The 15,327-nt window shown below is 39.8% G+C and overlaps 1 long non-coding RNA gene across 1 annotated transcript; it reads left to right on the top strand.

Moving 5' to 3' along the window:
- Positions 1-11,388: 11,388 nt before the first annotated feature.
- Positions 11,389-14,021, top strand: LOC141591219 (uncharacterized). Its single transcript, XR_012520741.1, has 3 exons — positions 11,389-11,574; positions 11,667-11,730; positions 13,793-14,021. It is a non-coding gene; the product is annotated as an uncharacterized LOC141591219 (long non-coding RNA).
- Positions 14,022-15,327: the final 1,306 nt, after the last annotated feature.

The raw sequence follows: 15,327 nt of genomic DNA, 5'->3' as shown, positions 1-15,327 counted from the left end.
TTTGATTATGATCTGTTCTCAAACCCCACGATCAACCGCATCTTGATGCACCAAGGATATTTCCAGGGCTTGCCTCTCAACCCGGTGAAAAGGTCCTTGCCTCCCCCTAAAACAGGCTAAGGTCCTCTATATCCCTTTAGGACTGGGCTACGAGACGACCGATGAAGACATCCGGGATATGGGTCTCCTCATGAAAAAGCGCATAAAGCCAGGAGTCATCCTCCAACCGTATCACTTGACCCTTAAAAGATACTTTGTTCTCGAAGGAGAGTCTGAGCTTTATGACGGCTTTCCCGAGCCTATTTAAGACCCTATCGCGATGGTCAAGCACCCGTGTATAGAAGTCTTTTAAGAATGCTACTTCATCCATGACAACAACATCAATGCTGCATCGATCAAATCTGAATCGACCCCTTGCCTACACGGGCAATCCCTAAGCTTCTCTTTCGAATAAGATAACATCAAGCACCTCAACTACGAGGACATATAAACATTGCGCTCAAATACAACCAATTCGATCCCACTTCCTTAATATCTGATGCTAACCCAGAGAAAGCTATCCAAGGCTGGAGGAAGACTGTCCAGTGGACCGACCGTCAAGGCCGCATTCTCAAGATCACAACTGGAGAAGGCCCTATGTTCAAAGAGGGAAGTGAAGACGAGACTGAGTCCGAGTCTAAATCTGATGACAATTCTGAGTCAGAGTCTGTCTTAGGCCCTAACGCTCCAGATGTCCCGGTTTAAGTCCCTTTTCCACTGTATTATCACAAACTTGTGGTTGTTTTAGAGGCTGAGTCAACTGAAGTCACCTCTGCTCTTACAGAAGGTAGAAACCTGGATATTGTTCTAGGGGCCACTCCCTCTACTGTGTCACCTCTGACTCCCTATGAGATATCTGTCCTATCCGAACTTTTCGCTTAGATTAACTTAATGAATGCTAAGTTTGCTTACGACTCGCCTCAATTTAACTGCAATGCAACTCTGAACGATAATGAGGAATTTGACTTGAGTGACTACCCACCTTACCTAGCCAAAGAACTCGACAAATGCAAACACAGAACACCCATCATTGAGAAGACCGAACCCATGAACGTAGGGACCGATAATACACCTCAATAACTTAGGATAGATACCACCCTTGACCCCTCGGAAAGACAACAATTCATCGACCTCTTACACGAATACAAGGACGTATTTGCACGGTCCTACAAAGACATGACTAGAATCAACAGAGAGATTCCGGATAACAAGATACCCATTAAGCCCGACGCTAAGCCCGTGAAGCAAAAGGTGCGCTGTATGCGCCCTGAAAATCAAGGAAGCGGTAGACAAGAAATTAAAATCCGGATTCATCAAAGCTTCCGAATATTCTGATTGGATGGCTAATATAGTGACATCTTGTTAGACAACACCGTCGATAAAAAAAATTTACGGATGGGTATGCTGGGTACAAACAACTCAAAATGGCTGAGGAAGACATGCACAAAAGGGCATTCACTACGCAGTGGGGCACATATTGCTACACTGTTATGCCCTTTGGCCTAATCAACGCCGGAGCAACCTATCAAAGAACTACCACCACTATCCTACATGACATGATTCACAAGAAAGTGGAGGTATACGTCGATGACATGATCGTCAAATCAAAAGAGCGAGACGGCCACATCAGCATCTTTCGAAAATTTTTCGCCCGCCTTCGAAAATACAACATGAGACTAAATCCTCAGAAGTGTGCATTCGGGCTTACCTCCGAAAAACTTTTGGGATACGACGTCAGCAGAAGAGGCATCGAAATCGATCCCACCAAAATCAAGGCTCTTCAACAAATGCCTCGGCCTAAGAACGAGAAGGAAATTCGGGGATTTCTCGGTCAAGTCCAATACATAAGCCGCTTCATAGCCAAACTCACTATGATTTGCGAACTTATCTTCAAGAAGCTCTGCGCCACTGATCACACTGACTAGGACGACGATTGACAGAAAGCTTTCGACATGATAAAGGAAATCCTATCCAAGCCTTCTGTCTTTATGCCACCTCAACAGGGAATTCCCTTATCCCTATACCTGACCGTCACCGACACGGCCATGGGAGAAATGCTAGCACAAACAATTGACGACGAAGAAAGAGCCATCTAATACATCAACAAAAAGTTCATTGAGTACGAAATAAGGTACACCCAACTGAAGAAAATATGCCTTGCCCTGATTTGGTCAACAAAGAATCTACGACATTATATGCTCAGTTACACGGTTCACATCTACTCCAAGATTGAACCCGTCAAATACATCTTCGAATAGCCCGTGCTAAACGGAAGGCTGTCCATGTGAACACCCATGCTATCCGAATTTGACCTCAAATTCGTACTCCTTAGGGTTATCAAAGGAAGGGCAGCCGCCGATTTCCTAGCAGAAAATCCTGTCAACGAAGATCCAACGACGAACTCATGGTCACTTCCTGACAAAGACATCCTTTGTGCTGACACCGACGCATGGGACCTATAATTAGACGGTGCATCAAATCTGAGAGGCTTCGGGATAAGAATTCTTGTAATATCACCAGAAGGGGGACACGTTCCGATCTCAGTTAAACTAGACTTTGCCGTCACCACCAATGCCGCCGAATACGAAGCATGCCTCATCGGCCTACAAGCAGCCATAACACTTGGCATCAAGAGGTTGAGAGTCCACGACGATTCCTCACTCATTATCAATCAAGTGTTAGGATCCTGGAAAATACGAAGCGACAACCTAGCACCATACCAAGAAAAAATTAATCAGAAGGCCGAATTCTTCGACCAAACAACTACTTTCATTTGCCACGGGAAGAGAGCCAATTTGCCGACGCCCTAGCAAAACTTGCTGCTCTCATAAACATACCCGACGACATGAAATCCATGCCTTTATGTGTCGAACGAAGGAGCAAGCCAGCTCATATCGGCCGGTTTTGGATACCAACTCCCGTCCCCTTTTTGCATATCTGGCTAATGGAAAGGCTGCGGTTGATCGAGCCCCCAGTTGACGTGACAAGATATCGCCCCGATCAATTGTGATGAGAACGAGGCTATACATGGTGGACTTCACTCGAGTATGCAATTATTGGGAAAATAAATTGAAGAGTGAAGGTGGGCCCTTGATTAGGTGGATCGTGCCATGGTGGCATCTTAGATCGGTGACTGGAGTATCGTCTTTGGATACGACACGATCAATTCGCGTTCCCGGCTTGGAATTTGTGGTCTATACTTTTTCAGAGAGATTGATAAGGCAAGTGGGCCTAAGACATAAAATCCCGAAGCTAGACACCATCCCTCAAACTGCCTTGGCGCATACTTTGGAGTCTTGTCGAGAGTGGGCAATTCGTTGGGCCCAAAGGAATATATGGTTCATACCCATTCCGTTTGGCTCGTTATGGGTATCTGACTCATATCCGCAGTGGAGGAAAACTAGTACTGCCGAAGAGCGTGAAAAGCTAAGGAAGCACGAGCCCGTACACTATAAGATCCACGAAGTGGCGAAGGAGAACCAAAAGTACTTAACTGAGGAGGAAGAAGAGGCCGGATATCGGGTCGTCCGTCCGTCGAAGAAACCAAATAATGCTCTAGCCGAGAAGATGGTGGTGGATCGAAATGGGAAAGCTAGACCACGAGAATGACCATTAGTGATTAGGTCAGAAATAAGCAAGAGCACCTCGCTCGTGGCCGAGACAAGAAATGTGACAAAGGCAAGGGGAAAATGGAGGAGTAGTTTTAGTCATTTTTAATAGTATTATTTATTATTTGAGTTGTAATAAATGGCGGGGTTTTAAGAATCCTAGCCTAGCATTTTAATTTTCAGCATTTTTAGTTTATATGTATTTGACGTATTACTATTATTTAAGGAGTAATGTATAAATGATTTATTAGTTAAGAAAGTTTTATAAATTTTCTTTATTTATTCTTGTCGAATTTCAAATGCAACATACAAATGTCCTTCTATTTACATCTTGAAAAGACGGGTTGTATCCTGTAAAGGATTGGCTACGTATTCATTAGAAAAAAATGAAATCTAACCCTGTACGTAGTTCGCAAATATGTAAAAGAATAAATGTTCAAAGAAAGAACTTGTAATGAACTTAGAAAAATAACCGTGTGCTTTACTTACTCCTAAGGAAATGCACGTCAATTTAGTTGATGATATGAGGATGTCAAAATGTCAAAATGCAAGAGCGAAATGTCATAAGCTTTTTAGCGGGCCAGGGGCCGGTTTTATTTTGTTTCGCAAGGGCGGCACGTGCGTCACGCGAGCGCGTTTTATCCCATTCTAAGGGTAGTACCATTTCAATTGGTCTAGGTTAGTCGGATTAGAAAACTCATTCCCGTCTAGGTATGTGGTTTAACCGCATCCCCTGAAAGTATTGACTTGACCAAAAACGGTCCTGTCCAATTTAGTTTAAATTTTCCCTGTGGATTGACAGGTAAGAAAGCTCTGACTGACTTGAGTACTAAATCCCCTTCCTTGATATTTCTGGGTTTGACCCATTTATTAAAGGCTCATTTGATATGTGCCTGATATGTCTGCACATTGTGTAATGCGCGTAGCCTCCGTTCGTTCAAGAGGACGAGTTCATCATACCTATCTCTATTCCATTGAGCTTCTGGAATTTGACTTTCGAGTAATATGCGTAGGGATGGGATCTTTAGCTCTACTGGTTGTACAACTTCCATGCCGTAAGTCAAATAGAAAGGAGTATCCCCACTGGGCGTCCTAAGTGACGTGCGAAATCCCCATAACGCAAAGGGTATTTTGTTAGGCATATCGCGATAATTGTCGATCATTTTCCTGAGGATTGTGACGACATTTTTGTTAGCTGCCTCTACCGGGCCATTAGTTTGAGGTCTATATGGCGAGGAATGGTGATACTTGATCTTATATTTGGCTAGTAATTGTTCACCTTCGGCCTGAAAATGTGACCCGTTGTCACTGATGATTTCATGTGGGCAACCATATCGACAAATGATATTTGTTTGTATGACTTTGCCACATGTTTGGCTGTAAGGCTAATGTAAGATGCCGCCTCGACCCACTTAGTAAAATAGTCGATAGCTACTAAAATGTAACAATGACCTCATATCCCCGCTGGAGTGATTTTCCCGATGATGTCTATTCCTTTAGCAGAAAATGGCCAAGGAGATGTCATGGTATATAACATTGAGGGAGGAACATGTTGCACATTCCCGAAGATCTGACAATTATGACAATGCTTGACGTATTTGATGCAATCTGACTCCATTGTCATCCAGTAATACCCTAGACGCGTAATTTTATTCGCCATCATAGGTCCACTCATGTGAGGACCGCATTCTCCATCGTGAACTTATTCCATTACTTTCTGTGCCTATGAATGATCAAGGCAACGCAAGATGACTCCAAGTGGTGTTCTTTTGTATAAGTCTCGCTGCATGAGGACGTATTGAGAGGCAAGTAGGCGTATGGCACGTTGTCCCTTCTTATCCATATCTGGTGGATATGTACCATTAAGCTTGAAATTTAGAATGGCCTGTAACCAAAGTTCCCCTGGGTTTTTCTCTTCATCTGTAAGGAAGTGTACATAGGCTAACTCTGACCGCCGTTCGATGCATAAAGGCATTTCAACCATGTTGCCTGCCATATTAATCAAGAATGCGAGTTTTTCAAGAGCCTCCGTGATAGGCTTATCGTGTACCTATGCAAAGATAATATTTATACCCTAGACAACAAATGAATGTAGTACTTAGGGGTCGAACCCAAAGGAGATGGGAGTTATTAATTAATTGTTATGGATTGAATTTTACCTTGGTAGATTAACGGTTGATTGATTGGTTTGGTTTGATGTAATGATAAAACAATAATAAAAAAAATGTTTAGGGAGGTCGGGTCACACATGCAAATTATGTAAATGCTCATGTGGAGTTAGGAAGTTGATTTTACGATAAATGTTTAGGCTTAAAGACACCCACCTTACGATATTAGTGTCAACCATAGACCGGGTCCTAGAGAAACTCTCGTCCATGACTAGGTCGTCCTACTACACATGCTTAGTCTAATTCAATTCCGTGTCTCTCGACTTTAGAACGAATGAACAAACTTAATCGATGAATAAGACCTTTAAACCTAGATTAAACATTATGGTGCAAACATGTGATAGAAACAATTATACAATATTAACTTATCCTTATTTTGACATTTACATATTACTTAATCATGCATGGCTTCCTTTATTCCCTAGACAAATGTAACTACTCAAACATGATAAAAATGTAAACTACACTAATGATAATTAAAATGATAAACATAATGGAAATGTAAATAGAAATTACCTTGCAATATGGAAATGAACTCTAATCTAATCTAAGCTAATAACTAAACTAATGAAATAAACTAATGGAAGAACAATGCCTATAATGAAATAACTTGAAATGAAACTTTGGAATAAAACTTGAATGGAAATTGTATTGAAATGCTTTTAACATAAAGTAAATCTAATCTAAGCTAAGCTAATAACTAAACTAATCTAACTACTAAACTTAGAGAGAATTATGAGAAATTGTGTATGTGAATGGTCTAAAAGGGTGTCTTGAGTAGGGTTAAAATTCCGTATTGGGACCGGACCGGACCGGTTGGACCGGAATTACCCACTTTTTCAAATTCTGGTCCAAAAATTCCGGTCCATTGGACCGGATCGGACCGAATTGGAATGGAATAAAAATACAATTTTAAGAAAAAAAATGCAAATAACAATAATTCCGGGCATTCCGGTCCAAACCGGTCCGGACCGGAAAATACCGGTCCCGGACCGGACCGTAAACCGGAAAATACCGGTCCCGGACCGGACCGGAAACCAGAATCTTGTAAAATGGTGGACCGGAGATCGGACCGGAATTTTTAATTCCGGTTCCGGTCAACTAGATTCCGGTCCGTACCGGTCCATTTTTCCGGTCCGGTCCGGATTATGCCCACCCCTAGTCTTGAGTGTCGACCAAAGCCTCCTATTTATAGGAGTAGAGGAGTGTAACGTTCGTAGCTAGATGTCCATGGCCCCGATCGGGGTCGTAGCAATCTTGGTCCGCTCTCTTTAATTCTTGGTTAAATGCTTAGGGAATCCAATGTTTGTGTTTTAATGCTCAATTATGCACCCGATTAAGAAGTCTATTTGACATCCAATGTTCCCTTAGCATCCAAAGTTTTCCATCACAATTTGGACTTTGATTTTGGGCTTGACTTCCATTTGACTTTGTTGTGCATTTCTTCATTTAATCCATCACTTTTGCTTATGCAAGTCCATGCACTATCTTCGTGCTAGTCCATACTTAGTCTTCCACTTAGCTTGATTCTAGTGACTTGCAAATGAGTAGGATTAAGCTCCTAGAAGCTCAAATACCTACAAAATATGACAAAACATACAAATAGAACTAGAAAGCAAATATTAGCTCAATATCACAAAGGTTAGTGCATATTGACATGTAAATTGGAGCTAAAATATGGGGATAAAATGTATATAAATTGGACTTATCACTCCGCAAACTGATTTTATTCGTGAGGCAGGTGTAAATAAGTAACCTGATCGAAGATTTGAGCAACCTGATCTATCCTAGCCTGATAGGGTGCTAGACTTTCACTTCGGATTTTCCAAGATCCAATGATTTGGTTAATGATTAAAAATGAGTCCCCGTGAATTCGAAAGTTCTTGATGCCCAAACTCACTGCTGCTTGTAGACCAATGAGGCAAGCTTCATACTCTGCTGCATTGTTTTTCACCTCGAAGTCGAGTTTGACAGAAAATGGTGTATGCTCACCTTCAGGAGAAATGAGCAACACTCCTATTCCAAATCCTCTCAAATTGGATGCCCCATCAAAGTAAAGATCCCAAGAATCCGTACTGGTTTGTAAAATATCCTCATCTGGAAACGTCCACATGTCTATTACTTGCGTATCATTGATAGGATTATCCACGAAGAATTCAGCCACGACGCGTCCCTTTATGACTTTAATTTCGTAGTGCTAAACAAATTCCTTGGGAAATTTCTAGTATTATCAAGGATTGAAATTAAACCTTCATTTCTTCGATGAAGTGATAATTAAATATTGCTTTCACGAAACCAATAAGGATGCTGCTTTTATGGCTTCTATTGGACATTCATGTACAACTCTTTCGAGGTGGTTTGAAAGCTGGTGGCTTCAACTTACCTCACTCATTCGAAAGGATTAGATAGGTTAGTCCTATTCCAGAGAATAAATCTAATTTTCTTACCTTATAAAAAAAAGGTGAAATAAAAACAATTCATCTTAAACTTGAATAATAACATCACGCTTGAACAATATAGAGAAGTAGATTACAATGAGAATTGAGCACATGAACACATTCTATTTGTATAATGAGCTAAACATATTTCATACGATGTAATCTATCTTTCTATATTATTCTATAAATGTTTTACTCTTAAAAGGTATGAAGTTTCCCCAAATGTTTGCTTACGAATAGTAACTTTCCATGTGAATAGTTCAGCTCTTAGGAATAGTACTCGATCTCAACCACTCACTTATGGATGGTGCATCATCTCAACCGCCTAAATAATTCCCCCGTCTCTCATTTCGTAGTGCTAAACAAATTCCTTGGGAAATTTCTAGTATTATCAAGGATTGAAATTAAACCTTCATTTCTTCGATGAAGTGATAATTAAATATTGCTTTCACGAAACCAATAAGGATGCTGCTTTTATGGCTTCTATTGGACATTCATGTACAACTCTTTCGAGGTGGTTTGAAAGCTGGTGGCTTCAACTTACCTCACTCATTCGAAAGGATTAGATAGGTTAGTCCTATTCCAGAGAATAAATCTAATTTTATTACCTTATAAAAAAAAAGGTGAAATAAAAACAATTCATCTTAAACTTGAATAATAACATCACGCTTGAACAATATAGAGAAGTAGATTACAATGAGAATTGAGCACATGAATACATTCTATTTGTATAATGAGCTAAACATATTTCATACGATGTAATCTATCTTTCTATATTATTCTTTAAATGTTTTACTCTTAAAAGGTATGAAGTTTCCCCAAATGTTTGCTTACGAATAGTAACTTTCCCTGTGAATAGTTCAGCTCTTAGGAATAGTACTCGATCTCAACCACTCACTTATGGATGGTGCATCATCTCAACCGCCTAAATAATTCCCCCGTCTCTAATCTCCCACAGACATGTGTCTACAAAGTGAGTCCTCTTAGGAACAACTCCGCTTTCCTCTCTTCTCTTCTTCTTACTCCATTGTTACATCACATTGTTTAACAACAACAAATAACTCACTTTAATCAAAACAAATGACGGCCTCATTATCTGCAACAACTTCATCTTCTTTAACTGTTGTTGGTATGAACATCATTGTAACATTCTGTTTGATATTATGAGTGTCTTGATATCGCATTTTCTAGTGGATAATATGTTACGGAGCTAGCAGCGTTTGTGGATAGTAGCTGGTAGTTTTTGGAGTTGGTGTCGAGAGAGGCTATGATGTAGTTGATACGATATCGTGAGCCGTGTTGTGGAGGTAGGCATAGTTAGTGGAGTTGGTGTAAAGAGTTCATGTTTGATAGATTTGGGTTTTGTTTTGAGACTTTAGTTGCATTGTTGTGTCTTGATCGAGTTAGTATGTTTATCTTGGGTATGGGTTGAACTTCGGGGACGAAGTTCCTTTTAAGGAGGGAAGTCTGTAATACTACGGTTTTCTATGTCTTTGGGTACTCTATCGAGTGGGGCTCACTCTGTCGAGTAAGTATGTTTTTATACGAAACAATGTTCTGTCTGATGGGTACTCGATCGAGTAAGTGTGGCACTCGATCGAGTAAGGGTCACTCGATCGAGTAAGTGACTTACTCGATCGAGTAAGTGCATTTCACGGGTGATCTTTGACGGGTTTTGTTAATAATGCAGGATTAGTATATAAAGCCTCCGTCATCTTATTATTATTATCATAAAATCATACTTCCCCTAAATCCTAGCATAAGGAAATTAGCTACGCATGATTGAACTAAACGCGATAATGATAACAACAACGATAATTAAATTGGACATGATGAAAGTACGAGAATAAGGATTGAACATAAGATGTAAAAGAGAATTAACGAAAAGAACAAAAGAATTAAAGAGAAAGAAATAAATGAAGAACAAAGGTTAATTGAATTACCGAAATAAAGGAAGAAAGATTACAAGTTTCTCAGATCCGAAAAGCTAAAGCAAAGCAACGTATGAAAGAAAGTTTTGCAGTGTGAAAGATAACCTAAAATTGTTCTCAGCTATCCTTTATATAACAATAGCCAAAAATTATTACTAAAAAACTAAAGGGCCGATTAACTTATTAACCAAATGCGGCCTGGTAGGTGAAAATAGTCGATCGACCAACAAATCAGTCGATCGACCAAATCCTCAAGCAAAACTAGTCGATCGACTTTATAAAGCAGTCGCTCGACTTTTTTTCAATAGACAGCAGCACTCAGCTTCCTCTTCACGCACTTCCGTGCAGCCACACGTATTCCAAGACGACCGTTTCCCGTTGGGTCATGGCATGAACTGTCTGCTGGTTTCCCAAAGATTGGGCTGTCTTTAGTTCGGCAATCTGGGCAGTTAATGCCTCTAACTGAGCTGCAACAACTCCATCAGATGAACTTGCCCCTCTTGTACTACCTCTGGGGTTCCCATATTTAGCAGTATGGGTAACTATTTGGTCAATTAGTTTCCAGGCATTGTTATAATTTGTGTTGTCCTAGAATCTCCCGTTAGCTGAAGAATCAAGTAGTGCCCGATGTTTATCATATAGTCCATTGTAGAACTGGTTGCAGAGAAACTGTAACACCCTCGAATTTCCCATTTTGACATTTAAAATTTATTAAACCGTTTAATTACTCTATTTTATATTTTTGAATTATTCAATTTAATTAATGTTATTTCAGACACGATTTTCATAAAAGTAATATATATAAAAGCTCATTTATATGAAAATACGTATTATTAAATTATATTTTTGAGGCATAATTTTTATAAGAATATATGTATTCGTATTTTTGGTCGGGCAATAATAATAATGACCGTAATAATAATAATAATAATAAGAATAATAATAATAATTTCTGTCTTAATTTCCGTCTAACATTAGACCGTCACATTTCAATTGAGAATCTTATCTAATCACGGACCAATCAAAAATTGACAACACTCATGTCACTCACCTACCCTCTTACACTTTACTTTTATATACTATCATATACTATCATATATTATTATTATTATTATTATTATTATTATTACTACTACTACTACTACTACTACTACTACTACTACTATATATTATTAGCTATTATTTTTGTGGTTGTTGCTTCACTCGTCCCCACACCCCTCATTTCTCCTTCTTCTTCCTGCGAACAACAAAATAAACAAACAACAACAACACCACCATACTCAAACACCCATTTCCGTCTCCTTCAAACCCGATTTTCTCCCTTATTTCTCAACCAAATTCCATGAATCTTGCGCCATTAGCTTCCCCTTTTCGTTCTTCATCTTTCGAGGTAAGAAAGGTCCCTACTTTCTTCCAAAATCGTGACCGTCGTCTTTCTTAAGGCTCGAATCTCGCGCTAATTTCATTCGTCTTCGTGTTTAGGTTCAAGCTTTGACAACTCGGTATGATTTTGAGTCGAAATCGTGTTCAATAAAGAATTTATAAGGTAACGGTGATAGGTTACTCGACAAACATGTCGAAATTTCCGTCTTACATGTCGTTCTCTGGTTCTTGTTTAATAAAGTTTAATTCTTTACCCTTTTTATCATTTGTGTAGTGAATTTGTCTCGAATGGCTGTCTGAAATGGACGGTATCGTCCTCTGTTTCTTTGACCGTGTTAATAATGGTCGCAGAACTGGCGTTGTACGATTGTGGTAGTCGAAATAATGGTTGTGCGTGACCTGTCACGGCCTCTGTTGGGTCAGGTTTTAATGTTTTGCAGGTTGTCCCGACATGACCGTGCTTGGCACGTTTTGGTGGTTGTTTGATGGACCGTTGTATTGACTGTCATGGGTGGCTTTCATAGTGTGCATCAACGATTGATTAGGGTCGTAATGACGATAACAATTTTGTCTAAATTTCGTTTCCAAATGATTGTCTGTGACGGGTTTATGAGAACCCACAACGGGACTGTTTTGAGTCGTGTTGGTGACGGTCTTGTTTTATTCGATAATCTCGTGTTAAATGGCTTCATATAGACTGCGTTGGGTACTGTTTTTGGTGGGTGATTCACCGGCTGTTTGGGCAGCCGTGGAGGAGTAGTCAGGTTGGATACTGTTGGCGAGCTGATGGCTGGCCGTGGGTGGGTGGTTTGGCCACGGCTGGCTGTTTGTTGAGGGTAGAGCTTACACGGTTTGTCATGTGTATAAGTGTATTACAACACCCCTTGTTTCCTTGTCTTTCTTCTTTTTCTTCCTTGTTGATGGTTCCTTAGTTGTCTTATTTGTTGGGTTAAATACTCACCATTTATTGGGCTATGCATATTCTAAACATTGGGCTTGATATGCTTCACTTCTTGGATTTCCTATGATTTATTTGTTGGACTTTCCTTGATTTAATGGTTGGACTTTATGATGATTAACTTGATGGATTTCTTGTGTCTTCAAGTATTGGGTTTTTATAACTTGTTGACGGGCTCATAAATGAGTCCCTTGAGTTGGTCACAATTTATTCCGTAATTTTCATATAACGTAAATTATTCAGTATCACTTATTATATTTTATTTAACCGGCATGTTAAATTATGAAGTGGAATATTTAATAATATAACACAAGTATGAGATATTCACTATAAATAAGTACTTGTAAGAATCGTATCCTTGATAATGTCTTGTATTGTTCGGTTGTAAGAGTCTTGGTCCTATCGGATACTAGATGTGAGCTATAAGCCCTCTAGTTGCAATATGATCGTCGGGATTGATGTTCCCATCCGTAATTATGGTGAGATGCAAGCCATAAGTATGAATGTGACATTAGTGATTCCATGATATATGACATTCTATCTTGTTTATATTTGTGTCATTAGTCTTACTCTTATTGTGACTCAAGTGGGACGTTTTACATTGTGTGACGACTTAACATTCCTTATTTACCCTTTCGGACCTTTGGTTAGGGATATGTGTGCTATGTTTCCGGATTGAGTTATCCTTCCGCCTCTTCGGACCTTTGGTTACGGACTGTGTGCCATGTTTCCGATTTGGGTTTACTCGACCTTTGGTTACGGTCTGTGTGCCATGTTTCGAGTCTTGGATGCGGATAGGTCACCGCATGTCGAATCGGGTGACGTCCATCCCGAGAGTCTGGATCCAGGTTTAGACTAGGATCGTATTATGATCGTCGTCCTACCAGGAGGTTGGAGTCTAGGATGTAGTCTTGTGTGTAGTATCTCGGACATGCATTAAAGGTAGCCTCTGAGCCGGATACTCCGTCTACACTTTGTGTTGGCCTTACACTTGTGAGTCGTGTCAATATGAGTTGGTTGACTTGGTTATTCTATCTTCGTGATTGCATATTCATTCTAACGTATCATGCCTATTCTATTAAGAAAATATTATGCCTATCTCATCATGATTATCCATATTACTCTCTTGTCCTTTATTGTTCAAATATGTTTCATGATCAATATGTTTAATTAAGTGTTTGTTAACTTGCATTTCGACATATTGTGGCTGGGAGAACCTTAAGTTACTCCCCACTGACTGTGGCGTTCATGTTTACATGAATGACAGGTTGTGAAGATGCTTATGTGGGGAAGACGTGTGGGCTAGCGAGAACTAAACCCTTGGACCTTAGTTTACTAGTTTAGAAACCCCTTATCTGTTTATTCGTGTTATATCTTTTTTCCGCTTTCTAGACTTGGGTTGTAATAACCTAAGTTTGCCTACTATTGTATTTGTTTCATTTCATTAGTGGCTCCCGCGTGTTAATATTTATCTAGTAATAAAAGTTTTTAAAATTTCCCAAATTTCCGCTTTAATTTATTAGTTTTATTTTCCGCTTTATTGTGGGGTGTCACAGAAACCACTTCTCAAACCCATGGTGAGGGACTGAACGAACTAGTCTCTTAAAACGAACCCATGCCTCGTTTAAGTCCTTAGTAGGACCTTGTTTGAAACCAGTGATTTGATTTCTCAAGGCATTCGTCTTATGGGGCGGGAAATATCTTTTGTAAAAGGCAAAAGCTAAGCTCTTCCAGTCGGTAACCCCCTGATCTACCATGTCTAAATCACGCAGCCACTCTGCAGCACCGTCTCGCAGAGAGAATGGGAAGAGCACCTGTTTTACTTGGTCTTGGGTCACCTCAACAGTCAAGGGTATGGAGCAGCAGTAAGTAACGAATCTCTTCATATGTGTAGCAGGGTCTTCCGTAGCTCCCCCTCCAAACAGATTTCTTTCTACCAAGTTAATGTAGGATTGCTTTATCTCAAAAGTCCTATTATCTGTTGTACGGAGTTTGAATCCCTTAGGAATCGATTCAAGGGTGGGTTCTGAGTGACTTGCTAAGGTAGCCATGATTGTAGTAGCAGCAGAAGTAGAAGTGTCTTCTTTAAAAGATTGATTTTCTGCAATAAAACTGGCGTAAGTGGCTTTAAGCGTACTCAAGTCTTCTGCTTGGCGGACTTTCCTCCAAAATTTTTGTCTAGCTCAAAATGTCTTTTCTGGTTCGGAATCGTATGGTACGATCTCGGGCCTGTTAGACCTGGGCATAAACGAAACACTAAAGAAACGAATGAGAACGGTCTTAAGGAACTAATGTCCCCTAAGACAAGACAAACTAAATAAAGCAAATAAATATCACAGTCTACCCGACAACGACGCAAAAATTTGACAAGCTAAATCGCACCCTTATCAAAGATAAACCAACTGGCCTAAACTAATGTAGTAGAGAAAGTCGGGATCGTATCCACATGGAGACAAAATGTTCTATTTGCTAGTCTAAATCTGTCCAGGTAACAAACTGGGGGTTGTTTTGGTTGGTTTCTAAAACTAATGCAACAAAGAGAAAACAATAATTAAAGTAAATGATATAAAAATATATGGAGAAATAGTTAGGATAAACGGTTCACCACGATCTATGACAGTCACAGGTAAGGTCAAATAACTAGCACAAATACGGTCTGATGGGTAAAGAATAGGTCCTCTCGATCCACTATTAGCCCTAGAAGTCTAATATATCTTTCGCTCTAATTAGATCAGTCTAATGTTCGTAGCAAGTCTCTACCTTTTCCAATCTTTCGATCTAGGTCAAGGGTCAATAATATGG

This window comes from Silene latifolia, chromosome 7, assembly GCF_048544455.1.
Source record: "Silene latifolia isolate original U9 population chromosome 7, ASM4854445v1, whole genome shotgun sequence".
Taxonomy (NCBI): Eukaryota; Viridiplantae; Streptophyta; class Magnoliopsida; order Caryophyllales; family Caryophyllaceae; genus Silene; species Silene latifolia.
Note: the sequence above shows the minus strand (reverse complement) of the source record. Positions and strands in the feature narration are given on the sequence as shown.